The sequence below is a fragment of the Geospiza fortis genome, unplaced genomic scaffold (assembly GCF_000277835.1).
Source record: "Geospiza fortis unplaced genomic scaffold, GeoFor_1.0 scaffold112, whole genome shotgun sequence".
NCBI classification, from domain to species: Eukaryota; Metazoa; Chordata; class Aves; order Passeriformes; family Thraupidae; genus Geospiza; species Geospiza fortis.
This window is the reverse complement of record NW_005054298.1, coordinates 11496088-11519706: the sequence shown is the minus strand read 5'-3', so window position 1 is coordinate 11519706 and position 23619 is coordinate 11496088. Positions and strand designations below refer to the sequence as shown.

At 38.6% G+C, this 23619-nt stretch overlaps 1 protein-coding gene across 1 annotated transcript in view; it reads right to left on the bottom strand.

Moving 5' to 3' along the window:
- Positions 1-23619, bottom strand: part of CNTNAP5 (contactin associated protein like 5) — a 273515-nt gene that overhangs the window by 248907 nt on the left and 989 nt on the right. The gene's annotated exons all lie outside the window — the stretch shown is intronic.

Genomic DNA, 23619 nt, shown 5'->3' with positions numbered 1-23619 from the left:
CAATACCACTGTCAAGTCACACTTCACAGACCATCAGAAAATCATGCATTATCCTTCTACAAGATTTGAAAGTTCATTGTTTTCAGGCAGCGTAGGGTTTGAAAAAGATCTAACAATGACCATGTTTTAAAGTGGCTTTGAAAATGAAAGATTAAATGATGTAACAGCTGACAGCTGGTTAAAATTGTTTTCCAAGCAGCAAACCTGTATCAGAAGAACCAGTTTTTAATCAGGAAAAAATAATTTTCTGCTGGGGAAAGGTTTCAGAAGTGTAATCACCACACTATCCATTTACCCTGATAAAGGCTCCCCAAGCAATAAGATACAACCTGGCAAGACAACCTCATTTTTCCCTGAGCTTGAGATTATTTCATAACATAGGCCTGTTGGAGAGAATCCAGAGGGCCACAAAGATGATCAGAGGACTGGTATCCCTCTGCTATAAACTGAGAAAGCTCAGTTTGTTCAACCTGGAGAAGAGAAGGCTCTGGGGAGACCTTAGAGCACTTTCCAGTACCTGAAAAGAATTACAATAGAGCAGGAGAGAGACTTTTTACAAGGGCATGGAGTGACAGAACAAGGGGTAATAGCTTCAGACTGACAAAAGGCATGTTTGGGTTATATACAACAAAGCAGTTTCACACTGTAAGGGTGGTGAGGCACTGGAATTGGCTGACCAGAGGAGTTGGGGATGCCCCATCCTGCAAGTGTTGAAGGCCAGATTGGATGGGGCTTTGAGTAACCAAGTCTAGTGCAAGGTATTCCTAACAATGGTAAGGAAATTAGAACTAGATGATCTTCCAACCCAAACCATTCTGTGTGGAATTTCAGGTGCAAAAAGGTGCTTTAGTGAGCTTTAAGAATAGAAAGTTGGTGTCCTGTTGCCCTCTCGAAAGGAGATGGTGCATTTTAGAATGAAGGCATGCACTCTGTGTCAGGGGATGAAGAATCATATGAGGGGGAAAATACTGTTTTCTGCAGGCAGGCAGTGTTAAGAAAGTTTCTTATCTCAACATAGTTAAAGGCTTTATCTCAAATACCTTGTAATCAAGCCTGTGGGAACATGTAATTCAAACATAGTTATAATAAATAAATTAAAAAAAAAAGCTGAATTCATATGATCTCAGCCATCTAAAAATTCTCTTAAATAAAGTACCCAAGTTTTGGTTAGATAAATGCCAGCTCTTGACCACATTTCTTCACTATTATAACACGTCAAACAGCGCTAGCCACACATCTAACAAGAAAGATGGAAACACGAGGTCTTCTCTTTGAAGATTCTCTTCAAAGACAGCTGAAGAAGAAGCAATTTGTATTCACATCTACTAGGACATTGATTGTAAAATTCAGACAAATATTTATTTTGATAACGACACATATTTGTGTGTGCACAGAGCACCCTAAGGCTGCTCTGTCTGTACATGCAGAGAGAGACACAATGTTCAGTCTCCTCCAGAGAAGGGAAAGGCACCTGACATCAGCTGCTCCAGGCTGCCTGACCCCTCCTTAGGGCACCTCTTGCTCTCCATATTGCAAACAATGTCAAATGACTTAACATGGCATGGGGAAAACCAAGCACTGAATCCCTCCTCCTAAGTCTCCCTTCCAGGCAAACACTCGTGGTCAGATCCCAGCCCTCTTCCACATAAAAGCAAAGTCAGAGAGTTTCAGGAACCCCAGCTCTAATCAGTCACTAATCACTGTTTTGACTGAGATACTTCATGATGTAAAATTAAACCAATTTGCAGTATTTCTAATGCACCACAGTTTAATTAGTACTATCATCTCTCTGGGCAAGCTTTTGTCAATTTTGTGTTTCATAATTCAGTTTGTAGCTGTCTAAAGACAGGTCCTTCACGAGTTCATGTATTAGCCACGAATGAAGCATACACTTACTTGGGGGGAGGAAACATCATTAGAAACTTTGTTAGATTGATGTATCAGCACTTCAGATGCATTCAGAAGTGGCTGTAAAGGCTGCCCCATTTTCTGCATTTATTTTTCCTCAGTGGCTTGCATGGTAACTATCAAGTTAAGATCTTTCTAAATGGCTGCTCACATAGTGATTTGGAATCTGGAAAAGGCTAGACCCCTCTTGCTCCACACAGCCCACTGCTAGCAATTTTCCCATGTATATATACTCTGAAATGCATGGGAAGCTGAGAAAAACCCAGGTACCTTTCTGCATCCACACTGTCTGCACAGTGCTGACAACAGTAAAACCAAATACTCTCCTGGGCAGCAAATCCTAACAGATATAACCTGGAAGATTTCCAGGAAAGTGATATTAGTAGCACCAAAGTACAGCTCTGATGGAATCATTCTTCTGATCCTAGAAATGCTTTTGAACCTGCTGTTCATTGCATTTCTCATTTGTTCCATTAACAAGGGAGCAATTGAAAAAATCTGCTTTTTTTTGTCAAAGGTGAGAAATTCCTTCTAAGTATCAAGGTAAATTAAAACTTGTATCCTAAATCTTTTGCCAGAGTTTAGGGTTGTGATGATTTTTTTTTTCTTTTGTTTGTAAAAGTTATATGACAAAGTACTGAATAAATGGAAAAACTATCTGCAATCTGGAGGAAAAAAAAATCATTCCCTTCACCTGAAATACTGCTGACTGGTATTTATGGGCAGTTCCTGGGAGCAGTGGCCTGTGGATCAACTGTGGCCCTTTATTCCAGTCATGCAGTTCACAGAAAGATTATTTTCCATCATATTATTGCCAAGGAATGCTAACATATCTCTTAGCGTGTCCTGTGAAATCTGTTTGAGAAACCTTCAGAAAGGGACAGGTTTCTTTCCAGCCCAGATGGTGCAACCCAGAGCTCACAGTACAACCAGTGCCAGATAGTGACAGAAATGGTCTCTCCTTCCATCAAAAATGTGAATTAGAAATAAATGTCAACATGGATATAAATATATGGAAATGTGTAACGTGAAAAGTCTTGTGATGGTCTGGAGACAAGTTCCAAAATACATAAAGTGTAAGGGGAAAATATATAGGAATCTTTTTTGTAAGCATATAAGAGAATTTCTTCTGAAAGTACCCTGGACCCCTGGGACAGCCAGTTTGGAGCTTTCCTTTGTAGCTCCTCAGACCCTGTCCCTGCCACCCATCATTCTGCGACTCCTTTGTATTTCATGTACACTACCCCTAAATACATTTCCTTAAACCTCTCCTACTTTGTTTTTTTGTTTGCTCTAAGGGATCTTTGTGAGTCATATGACAGAAGGGAAGATTTAACCAAACTCCTAAAGGATAATGTCATCTTTAGATCATGCTCATTATAATTCATAAGCACTTCTCCACTTGACAGCTCTTCAGTTGCAGTTTCAATCTTGTGCTAGTTTTCCTGAGAGCCCTCTTCAATTTTCCACATTGCTAATGGAGCCTGAGGCAAAGCTAAAAATCATTTGGGCTTCTTGAAAGGATCAATAATTTTTGTGTGCCGTGCATTTTAGAATACATCGCATCGCTGACACAAGTGCTGTCATTGCGCTGATAAATATAACACATCAAAAAATGTCACAAGTTTCCACCAAACATTTAAAAAATATTCAATAACTACCTGCAATCCCATGTGCAGCAAGCAGCGTTAAGTATATCAGAGTCAAAAAAAAAAGACTTAAAATAAATTTATCAGAAGACTGATTGCATAAATTCTTTGCCAAACATTGTCATTTTCTCTGTGTCTTGACTTTCACAAGAGACTGTGCAGAGAGAGAAGACCTAAGAGAGTCACTATTTTTAGGTTTATACCACAACAAAAGCTGAATGAACTTTTTTCCAACACCCATCCAAGCAGTCAAGGATATCTGATCAAGTGCTAAGACATGCTGTAGTCGGTTGCTCAATAAATTATTCCTTCAGCACCATGCCGAGCAAATTATATTTTAGGTGGGCAGAATTTTGTTTGCAATTCATCCACTACAAGACAAGCAAAGGACTGCAGTGAAAGAAGAAGGAGAGCACCACTAACACAGAGCTGTGCTCTTCTCAATTTAAAACTTCTAAAGAAGCTGCTTATGGAGTATGCTGGGGCTGACAAACTGAGTGCTGCTCTGCTTCGGTCTATTTAACCCTTGCCAAGAGCATGTTACTTAAGACAGGTTGAAGCCTCAAAGACTTCCCGAAGACTAAATGGAAATGCTGATTTCTCAGGGAAAGTAAGGCTGAAGCAGCAGTAATCAGACCACATAGCAAATGCGGTTTTACATAAATGATTCTCTTATAAAGACACTGCAGGTTCAGAGTATAAGGAAGGAAAGAAACATAGCAAACATTCTTTACTTCTCAAAGGCCTTTCATAAAAATATTCATTTTGACCAATTATTGTTTTGGCATGCATAAGAAACAACAAATTATTTTTAAAACTGGGTGCTACATCTCATCCCAAACTAAATTATCAAGAATGTCCATGGATTAAAAAGCTTCTTCTTTCCCCCTTCTGGGAATGAAAGAATGAAAGAATGAAAGAATGGAGAGAAACTATAACCTGTTCTCTGTATTCAAAGTGTCATGGGTGTATTGAGTCCATTTCATTTGGATGCATGAATGAAGACATCTTATTGTGAATATATGTGCAAAATACTTTTTTTTTCTTGCCATCAGGTGGGAAAGCCTATTTCTCTTTCCCCTCAGCTTTTCCAATCTGCTGTACAAGCAGTGAGAGACCAATCCCCATCCTGAGGGAGGTGTTCTGTGTGATGGAACAAGCTGTACTTCAGCTTTTAGATCCAGAATTTTGGAAGGATTCCCCACCTGGGAATGTCTCTGGTTTTTGGTGTTGGGAAGAGACTGAGAGGCTCTGTGTGACAGAGAAGGAAGCTTCCCAGTGGGAGAAGGCTGGCACTGAAAATGGGAAACACGGAGGGTGCTGCCCACACCACTTAGTTACAGAAAGGGCACAACTGGAGCTGTACATGAACTGGGCTGGGAGCACAGGTGGAAGGACTGAGCAGGAACTCACTCTCTTCCACACCAAATGATGGACAGAGTTGATGCTAAAATAGAGGATTTATGTGCTACCTTGATACCCACTTAGCCTACAATTACTGATGATGATACTCTCCTTCCCAAGGCAGGTGTTCTAACTCTTCATTAATCTGACTGACAGGTCTCCTTCTCCCAGCTGATTTAAATAAAATTTGTGAGGTAAAATATGAGATTAACCTATGGCTCACACTCGAGTCTTTTTTCCTAATCTGTAAAGGGAAATCACCTCAGTTCACCATGCAGAAGTCCAAGTAAACACCTTCTATCCAGCAGCTTCTTTTTCTCCAGCTACATATTTCTTTTGCCTACCCTGTTCCTTTGCTATAAAGCCTAAATTGTTGCTTCAAAGTTGTAGGAGATGTGCCTTTAATCACTCCCACACTTATTCCTCACTTACTGTGCTACCACCCTTTCATCAGACCAGCTCTCTTTCATCATTGTTTCTGAGCTAATTATTCAACATTAGCTGAACTGAACTGCATTTACCATTCATGAGGTATTTCTGAGCCAGGGATGATAATAAGATCCAATACTTCTTGGATTTCCTTGTGGCTTGTTATGTGCTATGTTCCCATGGTTTAGTAGTATGTTTAAATTTGGCTTTGAATACCATCATTGGGAGCAATTTGTACAAATAGCACAAATTGCAAGACATGAAAGATAATGTAGAGCTGCAATAGGAATCTTTATAGCATCACCTGATCAAGCCAGCCTGCTAAAATGATGCTGACAAGTCTCCAGTCCCTTTGGTGATACAGGATTGAACCCACTATCTGATAAAAAGGGGTTGAGTCCACTGCAGGCTAAATGGCAGGGATTCCTAGTGGGATGCATTACAGAGACTATGAAAGAACTGTTAAAGAAAAGAGCAAGAAAAAGTCTGACACGTGTCCCCAATTTTTTGATTCATACATTCCCACGTGCATTGAAATTTAATTTTTATGTTAAAAAAAAAATGGAAACAGGTTTTGGAGAGAAAAACAATTATCAGGTCTCTCCTTCCTTCTTTATTTCTCTCCCTCCAAATGGAAGGGATCATTTTCTTTCTAAACTTCTCTAGCCCTGAAATAAATACAAAGATAAGAAATGAAATAGGGGAATGGAGAAAAATCAGGGAAATAAAAGGGAGTAGAAGAGGAAGTCTAACTGTTTTTCTCTTTGAACTAATAATAAAACTAAATGAGAATCCCCCTTTTTATTAATGTATCAAACTCATTTCTGAGTAACAAAACTTTTCATTCCAACTGTCAAGCCTTTGCATATAGAAACACTTTGAACATTCTTAGCCCATTTCTCCAGTGGGATTCTCTACACTGCATAATCACTATTTCCCTGCAGTTTTTTCTCTGCATACTTTCCCTCTCTTAATGGCTTTTGGAGTCCATGTCCCTATGAAAGGGTAAAAGGGGATTTAAAACTCTTTCTTCTTCGTGTCTCAGATTGCCTCTGAGAATTCTCGACACAGAGTTACAAAAATCCACACTTCCTTTTTAAACAAAATTTAACTTTCACTGTAAATTTCATCCTTCTCCTTATTTTTCTACCATGATAAATAGTGCTTTGAGACCCATCCTTCTCTGGGTATCTTCAGCCACAGTCACGGACTCAAACTAGAACCATGGAGTAACACCTCCCATTCCTAAAGCTCTACACACTTTAACATTTGCTAACTATCATCCCTCAAGTCTCAAAGAGATATTAAAGTCTAAGTCTGAGTTTTGTGCTGAAAACAGAAGTTAAATATTGTACAGGGAAAAAATATTCCATCTTCAGTACTGATTGTTTTCTCTAATTCAGGAGGCAAATAGTTCAGTTGCTCTGTTAGGACTGCTTGACTTCAGAGAGAAAAAGTTTTGGAAATCCTGCCACAATGCTGTTTTCTCCTTCCCAGACATTTAAAACAAAAAAAACTGCCATCACTGCCCAAATATCGTCCATGTATGCAATCCCTGACATGGTCAACATACCAAGACACATGATATGGGACTGAAAATTAGACCAAGGTCACATTAAAAATGCTAAAAAAGGCATTTTTTAAAAGATGATGTCATACAAAAAGATTTATGACAGTGCCAATTGAGAAGTATGTCCCAGTTCATCCTGCACCAGTATTTTTCTGGATGACACATATGTACCCAAACCACTGGAGAGAGATGCTACAACCAAAATCAAAATAGCACAAGTGGGTTTGCCTTATTGGCAGAGAGGAGTCTGCGGCAGCTCCCTATGGAGAATGCAAGTCAATAAGATTAGTGGTGAAAAATAAGACAGTGTACAAAGCCAGAAAAGCAAGCACGAGAGACACCCGAGGTTAGCTGTGGATCATTGCCCTTAATCCTCGTGTTTGCCAACAAGAATGAGCCCAGCAAGCCATGGGATATTTACAACCAATATCCCTGTGGATACAGCACATGAAGGGCCCTGGCAAAGGGCATCCATGGCATTGTTTGGGGGCACCTGCTTGTTCTTTGATACAGAGCAGATCAATGAGCTGCTGTAGGCATATGTGTGCTTATGAATATTCATGGAAATCTGCTTATTTCATATTGCATTTCCACTATCCTGCTTTAGTAAGTGCTATCCATCACGCAAGAAGAAAGTTATGTGGATTTTTGAACATGGTAGTTCAAACTTTTTATCTGTTTATCTTCCTTAATAGTTAACCTTAATTATATACTAGGCAATTTCCTATTTGTAACTATGTTTCATTATCAGAAAAAATATTCTTATATTTTTCTTTATAAGTAGGATAAAATATATCTTATATTTTTATCCTGAAACAATTGCACCTTAAAACCAAGAAAACTAGCATGTTTTATAAGACAGGGTAGCTACATCAAAGAACCAAAAAGCATGTCCTCCTATCTTGTGAAAATTTTAAGCTTCAGTGGTTAGTTGTGGTCATTCCATTCTCCTCCCACTTTACTCTAAAACTGAACATAAATTGAAATAATAAAAACTATATGCAAGAAAAGCTAGAATCTGGTTCAGATCATTGAAAGATAAACTGAACAACAAAAATACCAATTAAATAAATGGAGTATCTTTAATATGTCAAAAGATCCCCTGATAAATATTCTGTGGGTTAACTGACGCAGCATTTTTGAGAAGAGAACGATAAAATTAAAGCACTACCAATCCACTCTCCCTACTTCTGTAGAGTATGCAAGAAGATCCAGCAAAATGTGGGGTATAAAGCTGTAGTGTGCTCAAGCCCACACAAGAAATCTTTCTTCTTAATGATGTTGTCCAGCTGGCTAACTAGCTGCAGTAATTTACAACTCTTATTTCTGCATTAAAAAACCATATAGTTTTTAGGGAGGACAAGTCTGTAGACTTATCTAGATTTGATATATATAGATATTTATGCCCTAAACTGCAAAACCTTTTAAACCATTCTAATTCCATTAATTCAAAATTTAGTATCTGATTTATTTTTCAGATGAGATGCTAAATGCATCCTACAGAAATGCTCAGGCTCTGCTTCATATAGAGGCAGCAGATAAGATGTAAAGAAACTCTCCTGTCTCCAAAGAACCCCATTATATTACTCTCTATAGCTCTGTCCAGGCTTTTGATAATTTTTGAGCATGAACATTTGAAAAATGCTATAAAACCTATATGTATGTGTTTATTTACTTTTGGATACATATTTGTATATATTCTTATACATATTTATACATAAAACATAGATAATTACCTTTCAATGTTTATATACATAAACACGCTTATACTTGGGTGCAAATATAACAGCATGAAAAGGAAATGGGAATGAACTTTGAATGCCAGGGACCACAAAAGTTTGGACCTTATGGCTTGGAAGAAAGGACTTTCCAGAGCCTAACAAGCAATAAAGAGAGGAGGTGCTAGGCTGGAGCAGATAAAGCAGACTCTGCTGTCTCTGAGCTCCCCATTCAGCCTGAAGATTTGCAGACCCCATCTGCAGTTTCAGACAAAATTATGTTTTCCTGCTTCTAGCAGGGGTTGTGTCTCTTTGCTTGGAAGGTGATTTTCCTGAAATCAGGAGTATTCCTAGCATTTTTCAGTATTATTATTATTATTGTATTAAAGGACCCTTGGTTTTCCTGCTCTTTTTCCTTTATGTACACTTTCACCATAAAACAACACTTTCACCATTATTTACTGTCACAGACATCTTTTATGAAAAATCCTTTCCTTAGGATTTTTCCTCCTGAGAAGCTGAGAGGCCTCAGGAACAAAATGTAAACATTGATTATCTGCTGCTGTGGAATGCAACAGGTGGATCTTTGATTGGCCCATCTTGGATGTTTGTAATTGATTGCCAATCACAGCCAAGCTGGCTCAGACAGAGAGCCGAGCCACAAACCTTTGTTATCACTCTTTGCTATTCTATTCTTAGCTAGCCTTCTGATGAAACCGTTTCTTCTATTCTTTTAGTATAGTTTTAATGTAATATATATTATAAAATAATAAATCAAGCCTTCTGAAACATGGAGTCAGATCCTCGTCTCTTCCCCAGTCTGAAAACCCCTGTGAACACCGTCACAATTTACCACTTCTAATAGAAGAGAGGCAGGGTTGTATCTATCAGCATGACACAGAGTTGTAGAAAAATGCATTCAATCTTGAAGAAGAAGTACCAAGCTCTGGACACGGGCTGGACTGCAGAAGGCCAGGGGAGTCTACAGTGGGAAGGCTGAAGGACAGGGAGGACAGTGATCCTGAACTTCGAAGTCGTGAGAATTAGAGTGATCACAGGAGAAAAAGCAACTCACCCTTTGGTTTATTTGACTCTGAGACACAGATTAGTCATTGAATCAGAGGGCTGAGCAGAATAAGCAAGAGGAAAAGAAAAAGGGAGGAAAAAGAAGAGGTCGAGCACTTGCAGCGTGACTGAAGACAAGTTGAAAGCTAGTGAGAGAACTGACTAAATGCAGAGACAGAAATCAGAGCACGTCGCCTGCATAAAGGTCCTTCTGGATGTACTCTTTCTTCTTATCAGAAACAGCAGCAGGCTCTTGAGCAGAGAGCTCGAAGGTGTAAAGGTAACTAATGATGCCCCTTTCTAGGCAACTTCTTTGGTATTCTTAAAATCAGATGTAATCAGTACAAAGAGACCACCTCTGACACCACAGAAATATTTCAGCACATGAACTGTACAGTGAAACAGGAGAAGTTTAATCATAGAGATTCCTTTAGCTCATCACTATGTCTTTTTCTTGGTAATGCAGAGCCACAACCTCACTAGCCATCATTAAATGAGAAATGATAGCAAGTCACAAATTAGAGTAATTCTTGGAAAGGATTGGATACAAGTCAAATTCCAAATGACTCATCTTCAAAAAAACTGTTAATGTCTAATTAACCAGGATATTGAAGCTACTCAATAAAGTAGTAGACTTATTGAAGCTACTCAATAAGTCTTAAAAAATTATTCTCATCTCAAAAGACTGCAGCAAAGGCAATAATAAAACACAAAAAATGAAAGTAATGGATTTAATCAGGAAAATCCTTCAATACAACATCTCATTTTTGTTTTATTTTAATAATTGTAAAAAAATGGATTTCTATAAAAGCAGCAATGTCTAAGGTACTATTCTGCTCTATATGAACAGCTGACAGCATGCACACCTACAGTTTTTCTGTTAAAATGTCATATACAGGTAAGTGCACGCACAGAAGCCAGCAGAAGGATCTGGAGGTATTACTCAGGATCAAATTTCCAGTGAACTGAACAGTCGGCACAATTTAGGAACAGCATCTTTTGAGGATTTGATATCTCATTGTCAGGGCTGAGCATTCATTATTTGATTTCAAGATGGAGGAACTAACACTTAGATGATACAATGAAATAAATAAAAATAAGTTAAATTCCTTTAAAAGAAGGGGAAGAGAGAGAACTTACATCTATCAGCTCTAGATAGTTTTTAATATTCAGTGTCAATTAAGATTTATAAATACTTTTCTTACATTTGAACCATTCTGGCTTCTGATCCTGTTTACTGGAACACTGGACTTCAGTTAGCACACAGAGTACTCAGTTCAGTTTACCATTGCTTAACTGTGTTATTGCTTTTCTAAATGTTAAGCTAAGAATGAAATCCTCTGGACTGAACTGAAACATGTTTATATTGTAAAACACAACCTCAGTAGTCCTAATGAGATTCTGTAACCATTTACTTTTCAAACTACAAAGGTAGATATTTAAATGTTAAAAAAAAGCATCAGCCACAGAAAATGTGACCTGGAAAATGAAGATAATTTCCCCAAAGATTCTTGGAAACAGCTCTTGAAGTGCTTTTTCACTTGTTATTCCATCAAAACTGACCAACAACCTTAGAAAACCATTCAGCCATTTCTACAAGACATCCATCTGAGACAAATCCTTTACTGACCTCAAAAATACCAGTGCTTGTCTGCTTACAGGGAGGTCTTTTCTGTAACCTCGCTGATTTTACACACTTGATTCTGCCAGAATTTCAATATTTGAGGGACTCAGCTTTTAATCTACCTGAAGTGATACCACAACGCCCAAGCAGCCGGATGTTGCCAGATCTGGGGTCCTTGACAAGACAGTGTAATTGAAATTGCTTTACCCAGAAAAAAGAAATATAGGACAAGGCAGGGGAGGAGAAGCCATTGCTGAGTCTCTTGCTATCAGGAGGGAGAATACTGAAAACAGTACTTATACAGATGGGAGGGTCCAAACTCATGAAGGAGATAGTCCTATTTCTCCAATTTCTTTCCTATTTACACCTCAATATGTTCCTTCAGAAACCACCACTTTTCCAAGGCTCTGGCAGAGGAAAAGTAGACATGACTTATTATTCTGAATTCTCACTGAATCTCTTTTTAATTAAACTTTTCCTTCCCCCAGGGAAGCTCAAATATATTAAAAAAAAAAATCAGATTTCTGACTTAATATAGGCAGATTCACTCTAAGCCTGGTTTATTTGCATAACTCAGGACTGTTTCACTTTGTTCTGATCTTGGTCTCTTCAGTGGATGAAGTGAGGCAATGTGTTATGTGCTATTTATTCATAGCACACAAACTACAAGCACAAGATTTATTTGTTCATACATGTAAGAATATTAAAGGAAGTAGTTTTTAATAATCCTGACAAAATTGGAGTGGGGCAATCACATGGCTGCATTTGGCTTTAAACATACTGCTGCTAGCTTCAGACCCTTTTTGGTACTGTGCTTCATACAAGAATGGCATCGATGAAATATATGGACTTATTGATTAATGTAATGCTTTGGAGTATCATGAATTATTCCTGCCTTCTTTCATATGTTTATGAAAGAGCCTCAAATGTAGGTTACAGAGATGGAAAGGAGGAGGGCTTTTCCATCACCATTATCTCCTAGCTGAGGAAAATACAAATATATGGTTGATGGATATCTAAGAACTACCAAACTCTTACCTTCAATATCAGCTTAGTGAGTTTTCTGTTTCTTAGTTAAGGACTACTCCAAAAAACTTCTCATTCCTTGAGAGCTGAAGGTTTAGTTTACTAGTCCCAGACTACAAAGGCTTGATGTTCTCATCAAACTAGCTATTAAAAACTGCCACCAATCAGTGACATACAAATTTGCCAAAAAAGCAGAAAATACATTGCATTCATACAGAGCCTTCAGAGCAGAGACTTTGCTGTTATCACTGGCATAAAGAGATCCCCCCACTAGGATAAAGACCTTGTGCTTCACACTTCCTAACACAGAAAACCCATTCCTGTCCTGAAGGAGTCTAAATCAATTACCTTTCTCTGTGCATCTTGTGGAAGAGAAGAACAGGCATTTCCAGCTGTGAACTGTTTTCTCCCAGCCTGAACACTGAAATAAGTGCCTGTCTTTGAATTTACAAAGCTTAGCTAAAACATGACTTTATAGATTTGCTCTGAATTTTCTCTAAGCTAAGATTATCATTTCCCTTAATGTAAGAAATAATAAGGATAGCCCATCTCTTATGCAGGTCTTCTGTCTATCTTAGGACAGTACTTTATATTTAACTGATACTATTCTTCAATTTAATATGAATGCATCATTTTCGTTACACAATTTTAGTTTAGTACCCAAGTAAGCAACTTGGTGCAAACTTACATGCTCTTGTAGGGAGATGCAAGTCAGCTCTACCTGCAGGCCATGTAGAAATGACTGGCAGGACACACTGCTCAAAATAGATGTTTTGTTTTCCTGGTTGTCAGCCAATGAGCCCATAGCCCTCTCACTGAAGACTTCATAATTGCAGATTTATATCCAGACCCTGTAAAAGTTGCTGTGTACTGACCCCACCATAGAGGGCCAGCACAATCACGATGGTTTGGAGACTCCACTATTCATGGATGCAGTTGATAATTTTAAAAGAAGCATTATTACTTATATTAACTTACTGCTTAGCATAAGAACCTCTTTCTCCAACCCCTGTTGGCAGGTGAAAGTCTGCATACACATGAACATTCAGCCCTAATGAAATAGAACAGGTAAACTCAAGCTCAAAATAATTAAGCACATCACCTAATGATGCCTGGGAAAGCTTTCAAAAAGTCAAGCCTCAAGTCCAGGCTTTTCAAATTTGAAGAAGGTGCCTCTTCCCTAACACCCACAATTTCATCCTAACATTTAGGAGGTTTATGTTAATTTTCACATGCTACATTTTTCAGTGCAGCAGAAAAACAGATAATTTCACTTGTAATTGTGGTGTACCCTGGTAAAGTCTGTCAGGTGTTAGAATTCTGACCTCAGCGCCTCTGCTAATTAGATGAAATTGAAAAAAAGCCCAGGCTCTATAAATCAGATTCTGCTAAGGTTAGGATGGGTGCAAGATGGAGAGGGTAGGAGGAAAATCTGTTCTCTTACAGCTCTGACTCATTGTCTGCTTGCTATCAGAGAAAGGTTTTCAAATCAGGACTTCCTTATTTAATTCACAGAAGCCATTAATGCCTGGACCCAATAGCAGAACTGGTGATGTTTGGATCAAGGCTGTCAAGGCAAGCGAAATAACACATATTTGTGGTGAAATGGGATGAGTCATGGCAGTTGACACCACCTCCTTACAAGTTTAAGTAGAAAAATGACTTGTGTTTAGCGAGCAGGTCTTTATCTCTTCTGCTGAGGTCTCAAGAAAAGAAGCAACTTCCTTTATACAGGTTGGCCTCGTCTGACAAAGCCAGCCACAGCTCCTAAGCAAAAGCACAGATGAAAAATACATCTCCACCGCTTGTCTGAAAAACAGTCTGGGCTTTTGAAAACACTTGGTTATGAATGTGGGCGTGTAAAGGAGTTTGTAATCCCAACTCCTAATGGAGCAGTAAAGAGACTGCTTTGACTCATGTGCAGTCTCTCTGGAAGAGGCCCTGGGAAACAGGACCAGCTACAAGGCGTAGGTTTCAAAAGGAAAATAGTTTATAATTTGCAAAAAAAAAAAAAAAAATCTTATTTTATAGTTAAAACGTTTAATGTTAGTAATTTAGCAAGCACATGTACCTAATGTTACTAACAAAAAGCTAGCTATATGTTTTCTAGGAACAATTTTTCATCTGTGGACCCAGAAGCATTAGCACTGTGAGCTCATATTTGCCTGGAAGAAATACCCTTGGAATATCAGCTTCTCTGAACACCTAAAATGTTTTCTGTAATGCTTGTAAAATGCTGTTATCACAGCATAATCCTATGTATTACAGTGGAGTGTACTCAACTCAACAGAACAGGAGGGTTCTGAAAACACAACAATTGCTGATAAAAAAAAATGCAAAGAAGTGTGCAAAAGGATGTGCAACTTTAAGTAACTGTATTTTCAGTAAGTTGTATACAAGGGTGGCACAGAATATGACAATAGAACAGGTCAACTCACTCTCAAATGAGGAGCTCAAAAGGAACCATTAGGAAAAAGGATAGTTCTTCCCAGGGCTGACAGGTACAAACATAACTTGTATTGCATACATTGCCAGACAGATTTTAAGGAAAATAAACTTTGCAGGAGAACAATAAAAGGGATCTGCATGCTGGATGAACAGGCTTCTAAGGAAAAGATGATCTGAAATTCAAGTACAAGTCATTGCCTTAATTTTCTTGAAATTTAGACCAGGTCCTAGATGAACTGAGTCTGCACAAGAATTCAATGAATAACTGTCTAAGAATAATGAGAATTAATATTACATATAAGATGAGCTCTGTACTTAAGAAGCAGAGCTGGGAAAAGGGAATTTGATAATCCATAAATATTTGAATGCTGCAAGCTACATCTGACTGAAATTCATCAAATTTTCATTTTCTTTTCCAAACAAACAGTCTCTGTGAAAAATGCCATAGCTGTTTAATCTTCTTCAGGGTTGCTGAAGGAGGTTCTTCTTCTAAAATTAAAATGCAAACTATTTTTCTACAAAATTAAAAAATAGTAAAACAACACAAACCAACCCCTCTGAACTTTTGGGGGCAGTTAGGAAGCAATCCAGAGGCACTGTTCTTTCTGTGTAAGGTTTCTCCCTGCTTTCTGGTGCTCTGTTTAGTGTTGGCATAGGAGGTGCACCAAGGGTTGGGCGGCCTAGGGGTGAAGAGCCCACCTAGAATCCAACACACTCAAGTTCATATTCTGTTTTTCCAGAGACTTCCTATGTAGCTTTACACAGAGCACCTGAGCTCCTCTGGAGCACCAGTCCCTTTAGGAGCACTGATCACTCCTTCCCACCCAGGAGGAGATGGGTAGATGGCCACCAGGATTATGTGAATACACAGCATCCTGCATGTTCCACAGCATGTGCTCTGCCCAAGACAGGCTCACTGTAGACATTTTCAGAGGCGTGTGAAGACCATGAGACCTTAGAGTCACTAAAAATCCTCCATCATTTTCATTTGAGGTCATTTGTACAGGATTACTTAGATTTAGGATTATTTATAGGATTATGTAGGTGCACTTATGCAAGTTCTCCCAAGGCCAGGTCTGGAGGACCATATCTATCCTGTGAACAGAAACTCCCTCTCCATTGTGTTTGCCATTTCTATTTGGTTTAGCTTACCCTCTGCACTGTGGAAAATGAGTGTTCCTAAGCTCTTTATCCTGGGGGGCAGGCATTTATCAAAATCTATTAAATATTTAGACTTCTATATAGCAAGTAATGCTGCTAACTTGTTTGACTTAAATTATACCCCACTGGCAAATCAAATTAGAGAAGATTTGAGAAAATCTACCTTTTAAAACAAAAGCTGATTTTCTCCATGTTCAGCCATTTGTGGGATTAACTTTTTTAATGGGTTTTTATGTGCACAGTGTTTTTGTTTTCATGGATACTAGAAAAGGATGAATTATTCATCAAGGAAAAAAACATCTACAACATGCATTTTCATAGCTTATTTGGTCCCTTTTGTCCTACTCATAAATCAATCCTGATTACTACAAATGAACGTGTTCCCACTAAGGGTTCACTGATGACTCACTTGGACCATTAATTTAGACCTCTTCACTGAGTGCATTAGGATGCTGCCGCTGGTAAAAGTAAACTGGAAGAACATTCTTTGTGACCTCCTCTCTTTGCCTGCACACCCCAGACTCCTTCTCCAGCTCCATTCCTTGTGTATAATTTTACAGACACAACACATATTCTCCAGTTAGAACATGTCATTTCCCCTCTTGTTCCAGTGACAAATTTGCATGAAGGGAAAGAAGAAAATTCTATATTAATGCCCAGCAGGTTGCTTTTATGACCTAGGAAGAGGATAGAGAGCAATGGATCCGTATCTACATTCTAAATGGGGGCAACTGATGCCCAAACATACAAGACATCACTGAATTGTTATGGGAATGACTACAGTGTGTCACTGGTGGCATAGATCACAAGGCATTTGTCTCTGTTCCTGAAGCACTGACGAGCTGTCATCAGTGAAGAACCATTGTCATCGAGGAACAATGCTTCACCATTAAGAGCAGTAAATGGAACAAGCCAATTCTTATCCAGGCAGTGCAGCATTTATCAACTCCTTATTGCCCAGCTGGGAACAAAGAGAGGATTCTACCCATTTGAAAATTATTATTATTATTTACTACTTTATTGGCAACACAGTGCACTGAATAGTTTTAGAAGAAAAATTTATGCCCCAGAATTCCTAAGGGTCAACACTCAATCTTTCTCAATACACACAATAAAAGAGAGAAGGAAAACACATTTGTTTCCTTCCCAGTCCAACTGCTGCAGTGCCACCGTGGTTAGCATTGAACACCATTCTGTTTCATGTGCTGGGGCTCTGTGCTGAACCCTAATTACCAGCGTCAAAAGAGAAACATTCCTCAGAATGATACCAGTTATTCTTTGCAGCTTCCACTGCTGTGGTTGCTGCTGAATATCTTTTGAGTATTTTCAAGTACCAAGCTGAACGGAATGCCGTGTGTCCCACTGCAACTCAATGCTCTTTATGCCATAAAGATATCACAGATCCCAGGCAATTAACAGTTTGGAAAAGAGTACATTAACACCAGCTACTAAAAGCCTTTTATAGTCTTGAATGGTATTCACAGAGCAATTACAAAGTTAGCTTTTTCTTGTTACTGCTCTTAGGAATCCACCTAAAAGTAATGCTCATTAAAATTACCCCTTAACCTCAAATTCAGAGTTGTATTGTCCAGCATGGGAACAGCATGCCCAGCCTGGGAAACATTTACAAGTTTATCACTGGTGAAATGTGTTTGATGCTAAGACAGGAGGGAGTCACAGAGACTTCCCAGCAAACCTCCAGCACCTACATCCTACTCATTGATAAGCCAGTTTCTATCAGGAATATGGGCTACCCTGTTCCAATACAAGCACATCAGCACAATCCTAGAACTGAAACACCCTCCAGACCACGAGTCACAGCAGTGCTGGATGCTACTTTAAATTTAGTCACTTGAATAATCTCCATTCATAACAAAACAAATTGTTGAGCTGCTGTTATCCAAAGCCTGGTTCAACCAGGCTCAAACTGAGGGTTCACTGGAAGCTTCCTCCTCCCTGCTGCGCACGAGCACACAGGGCTCTGATTCCAGGCCTGACTCCTCTCTGATCTGGCATGTGCAAAATGAGGGCAAAGGGTGGGCTGCCACTGATAGAGAAGAGACTAAGGGCCTAGTTTTGTTTTTGTGACGTGAGCAATTTCTTGACTTTTCTTTCTAACACTAAAACCTTCTTCTCAACCATGAAAATGTCTCCAACTCCATATACAGTGTTTGAAAAAGAGTAGACAAGCATCTCTCTGTCAAAATTATTTCCATAGATAACTTCTGCCATAGAAGAAAGATTTTTTTTTTATCATAGATGTCAATGAATTCAGCACATCCTGTTGTTATGGCTGCAGCACACTCCTGGTAATTGGATTATTCAAGGACTACACAGGTTGAGATCCCTGGTGTTGCATTAGAGAATGCAAACTTAGAGAGGTCTTTATTATGGTAGAGAAACACGGGATAAAATAAAACATGTCATTGCCACTTTGTGCTCTGTACCTTATTTTCAGTTTAAGTACTACAATTGTACATTCAAAAAAGCCAAAAGATCAACTCTGGAGGCCTCTAATTGACAGGTTACAAAATACAACATAAGAGAATGGACCAGGACTCTAATGCCTATTTAGTATTATAGACAGGTAGGCTCATACAGACTTCCACTGCTTTATTCTGAACTTGTACTGATAATCTCCGGGCACAAAGTTCTGCACATGAACCAAGTTATCCAAGTTCCAGCATATGTTTGTAAGAATGTAGAGAAAGAGCTAGCATCATGCAAAGGAAAAACACAGCTAAAAAATGGGATTCCTCCCCTAGAATACAGACCAAGAAAGATCCTTCATGACATTTACAAATGGCTTTATGCCCTCTCTTTTACTAAGCTACCTTCCTTTATTTTTGGAGAAAATACCAGCTAAAGTATTAAATATTTTCTGCATATTTCAAAATACATCTGTGTAGAAGGGCAGTTAGATCACCACACTATGAACTACCAAATTTTAACTGCTTAACAGAGCAGATAATTAAAAATAAGAAAACCTGTGCTTTGCCATCTTTTTTCCCCCTCTAAGTTCTATATTGAATTATTTTCATCATTTAAAACATCAGTTGCACTCATCTAGTGAACAAATGGCATTACTAGCCCAAGAGGACCTGCACAGGGCAATAAAAAAAAAAATCTGTGACAACATTAATACAAGGAAATTAATAATCAATTATATTAGCCCAGCACTGTGTACCAAGAAAAATTAAAAATATTGTTTTTCTCTAACTCTACAGACATGACAAAATGTCTGCTTATGCTTCCTGCCTTACCAAGTGATGCTTTCAAAGCCTTCAAGAATTGCCTGTGATTTTAGACCTTTATTATATCATTATTATTCCCTTCCCCTTTCTCTTAGTTTGAGTAGAGAAAGCTTAGTTAAAAGCAAAAAGAAAAAAACACAAAACAGTTCATATCTCTTAAAGACTTTACTGTAAGCAGAAGTAAAATGTTCATACAGATCTACCAGTTCTTTTCTCTTTTGCACAGACCCAGAAGAGATGAGTCCAGCAGGAACCACATCCTACAGAGACAATACTTGTATCAGTAAGGCCACAGCAGACTGAAATAGTAGATGCTACAGAACCAGAATATCATTGCCCTAATTCTGAGAGTGGAAAAACACAGCAGAGTTCTTTACTATTATTATAAAAAAAAATAAATTAAAAATTAAAAAAAAAAAAAGCACAGCAGGCTGGTGCCCTGTACAGACAGCCCTGGAACACTTGGTAGGATTCTGGAGGCTGGCAGGCAAAGGGGAAGGAGACAGAGCCTGGCATGTGTGAGCTGGCACATATACCTTCAGTCCTCTCTTTCTCCCCTTCTTGTGTCTCTTTCAGAGGAGGGGGTAGGTAAGACTGTAATTCAAGTTTGCCAATAGAGCTGAAACCTGTCACATCTACAGAAAATCCATTTTGGGGGCTAAAAATAAATAAATGCTACCTCACACTCCCACTGCCTTCGGATTCCTATTCATTTCAGTATTCAGATATCCACTTGCTTCAAATAGCAGCAGAGAAAGGAGAAGGAGGGGAAGAGGAAATGAGGAGCAGTCATGGATTTAGAAACTACTACATATAGCAAATATGAATATGAATTAACAGAGAATTGGACACAACCATGCCAGATGGGATCAACTCAATTGACCCCTAAGGCTTTATTTTAGCTACTTAGATTCTCACATTGATTGTACATTCATCTCTTGTTTATATACACAACTTCACTTTCCCATTGGTGAAAGAATGATTACAGTACTTAAAAAAACAGTTCACTAGTCCCACATGGACTGGAGTGCTGGCAGAAGCCTGTATATGCCATGTGCAGGGAGAGCTTCACAAGTAGGTTGTTCTACCCACCATATTTTACACTTGAAGTCTATACTTTGTACAAATGTACCAAGCACATTTGAAAACAAATTGTTCTTGCTGTTAATTTATAAGGAAAAACCTGCTGCACTTGCATGACATTAAGAGGGGGGAAAAAAAAGAAAAAGAAAATGTCCAAGCAGATAATGTATTGGGTGCTGAGATAATAACCCTGGATGGATTCCTGTAGCTGGTAATGCCATCTGCCTGGTGGATGCAGAATCCAAAGACCTTTGTAGTCCATGGAATGACCATCTTGAGACTGATTCACGACCAATGAGAGCTGACTGAGTCAAAGGGATTGAAAGCTAGATACTGACAGGTATGCAAAGGAGGTACCCACCAGCTGTGGGTCCTTCACAGCTTTTCTCTCAGGAAATCTCATTGCTTTGGACTATTTCTCCATTGATACATCTGAAGGCATGAAAAAGCTAACATTTGTGTTCTCCCCCGTATGAAACTAAGAAGAGGAAGGCATGTCTGAATATTATTCTCTTGTTAAGAATATTTAAGTAGTGGAGGCAGAGGAAAAGCCTGAGGTTTGTCTGATGTTCTTTACTCAGCCTGCAAACACACAAGGCACAAACCAACGATCAATACTCTACCTTATCTCAGCACAGCTTTTCAAACTTAGCATTTCTGACCACACGGATAGAAAGGTCACTGTTTAAGAGACCTCTTGCCTTTGCCACAGTTGACTCAACAGGTCTCATTTGTGCTGTTACACAAATCCCAAACACACCCTCCTGATCTTGATGGCCTCAAATATCCAGTCAGATTTGCTCCTGTAAGTTTTCACTTATACTTGGCTGACTCCTGCGCAATTATCACCACTGCAGAGAAAGGAAGGCTAAAATCAGAGTGAACACTAGTTGCCTAAAATAAATAAATAAATATATAATATATATAACTTCCATGTAAAAAATATTTACATTTTCTTCAGTATTTTTTCCAAAATAAAAAAGCCAGACACACATTGCCTATTTTTAACTGAACAGAATTATTAAAGACAGATGTGTCCTGTAAGGCCACAAGGAAATCTACTGCAGAGTAATGGACTGTACATTGACCATACATTTCTGCAAGAGTAGAAGATCTCATTCTACTACACACTGAATTTCTGCAGCTTTGACTGACACTTATGACTGGGTTTCAGTGAAAGGTTTGAAAGTCTCCTGATCAGCTAGTAAGTGCTGGTGAAAAGGGATAATAAATGTTAGCAATGCTGGAGGTGGCAGAGGCAGCTGTGTTCTGGAACAGAAACATGCAATAATTGAGAATAACTTTCACAACGGGAGTTAAAAGGTGCTACTTGACCAGGAGGTGTTTTAATCTGCTACATCCTTTCAGGCCATGTGTGAAAAGTCAGTCAAGAAAGATACAAGTAAGGCGGAGGGAAGTATAAGATGTAAAATAGCAATAGAGGATATTTTTTAAGACACACAACACTGAACTGGGGGGAAGATCACTAATGGCTCCTGCAATTCTTTTCTGCAGCTGCAGACTAGCCCTGAACTGATATAGAAAAGTGTTTAAGAAAAACATGAGTTCATAGCTCCTTTCATTTTTTTTTACTACTGCTCCCTTCTTCCAATTTTAAAATGAAAAAGGAAGGGGGAAAAAGAAATGGGTCTCAACAAGTCTAGACTCACCAAAGCTGCTAATGGTTTCAGATCACAGAATATGCTGCTAAAGGGCAACTAATTCGTTATATAGCAGGCAAGGCTTTGTGTCTCCTTGTCTATCTGATAAATGTTGAAGTTTCAGTTCTCCCAGACATCATATACAACACATTTTCAGTGTTACATACATGGCTATTTATTCATTTTCTAGTAATTAGTATCCTGGGGAGAAATCCGATTGCCACTCTATTTACCTAATTTAATAAAATATTGCAAAATGCAAAGTGGGAGGAATTTCTAATGTTTTATTAGCATTTGGCAATTCTGATCTTCTAATGATGTCTACTGACCCCTAGCCTGTAGCTGTGTTTCAAAGCAGTTTCTTCACCAATTCGTTGTTTAATTAAAAACTATTACCAAAGAGAAAATTAGAATCAAATATCTCAGTGGCAGAGAAGATTTTTACTTACTCAGGACTTTAATTTTACAGCAAATTAAATAAGTGAGAAAATAATAATTTTAAGAGTTTTATAATTTAGAAGTAAGGGAAAAAAACAAATTAGATTCAAGACATATTAGATATTACAAAGAAAATTAAATGAGCTGCACTCTCCCCCCCAGCCCCAAGCATAATCCTTTTCAACTATAAATGCTGTCCCCAGTTTTGTTCTTGTTCACAAAATCTGTCAGAAACAAACTTGCTGAAGTCATTGTGAGCATACCCAGTACTGGCATCTGAATGCAACTCCTTTGGCCAAAGTATTCAAATTGAGGACGGTGCAGAACCCATCCTTTCTCATTTGCACTTTGGCTTTCAAGTAGAAACTTCTGACATTCGCCTGCACTGAGGCTTCTCATATGTGGAATTCTGTTATTTTCTTTGGTTACTGGGTACCTGGAAGCTCAGTAACCCTTTAAAGCTATAGCACTTTCACACAGCTACTTGAATATATTTCAAGATACTGCTTCAATATTTTAGCCCACATATGAGCTTTCTTGGCCCAAAACTGAGGAAGAGTGCACACCCTCCCTGAGCTCCAACATAAGGAGATGATTTATTTAAGCAGGTGATGAATTTTCATACTGGGTGCAATTATTGAGGTCTGTGCGAGCACACATAGATCTTCACATGCGAATCTAACGAGGTTTCTAGGGAACTTGCAGCTATTACAGATTCACAGGCTCCTTCTCTCAGCTCCTGGGAAAGCACTTACAGCTGATTCCATGCTAATTCATTGCTCAATGAATAAGTAAAATCTGTACAGTATAATAAAACCATTGATCATCATGCTTTGAGATTGACTCCTAAATATTTAGGAAGCAGCGCGTATTCAATGGAAATGTTTATTGGCACTGTGAAATTAAACTGTCACCCGTGAAATAGTAAAACTCATTAACGCGGAGTTTCTTTTTAAGTGTTAGGAATTAACTTTATGGCCGCATCCGTAATGGCAAGCCTCAGCCTTAAATCGCCTGCCATTTAGTATTCGCGAGCAATATTAAAACATATTAACTGTGATTTAATTGACTAGAAATTAAAGAAGATAGAGGAGGGAAATACATGTATAGGAAAAGAGAAGAAAGAGGCCGGGCCGAGCTGTTGGGAGGGGGCGGGCGGACGGACAGACGGACGGACGGAC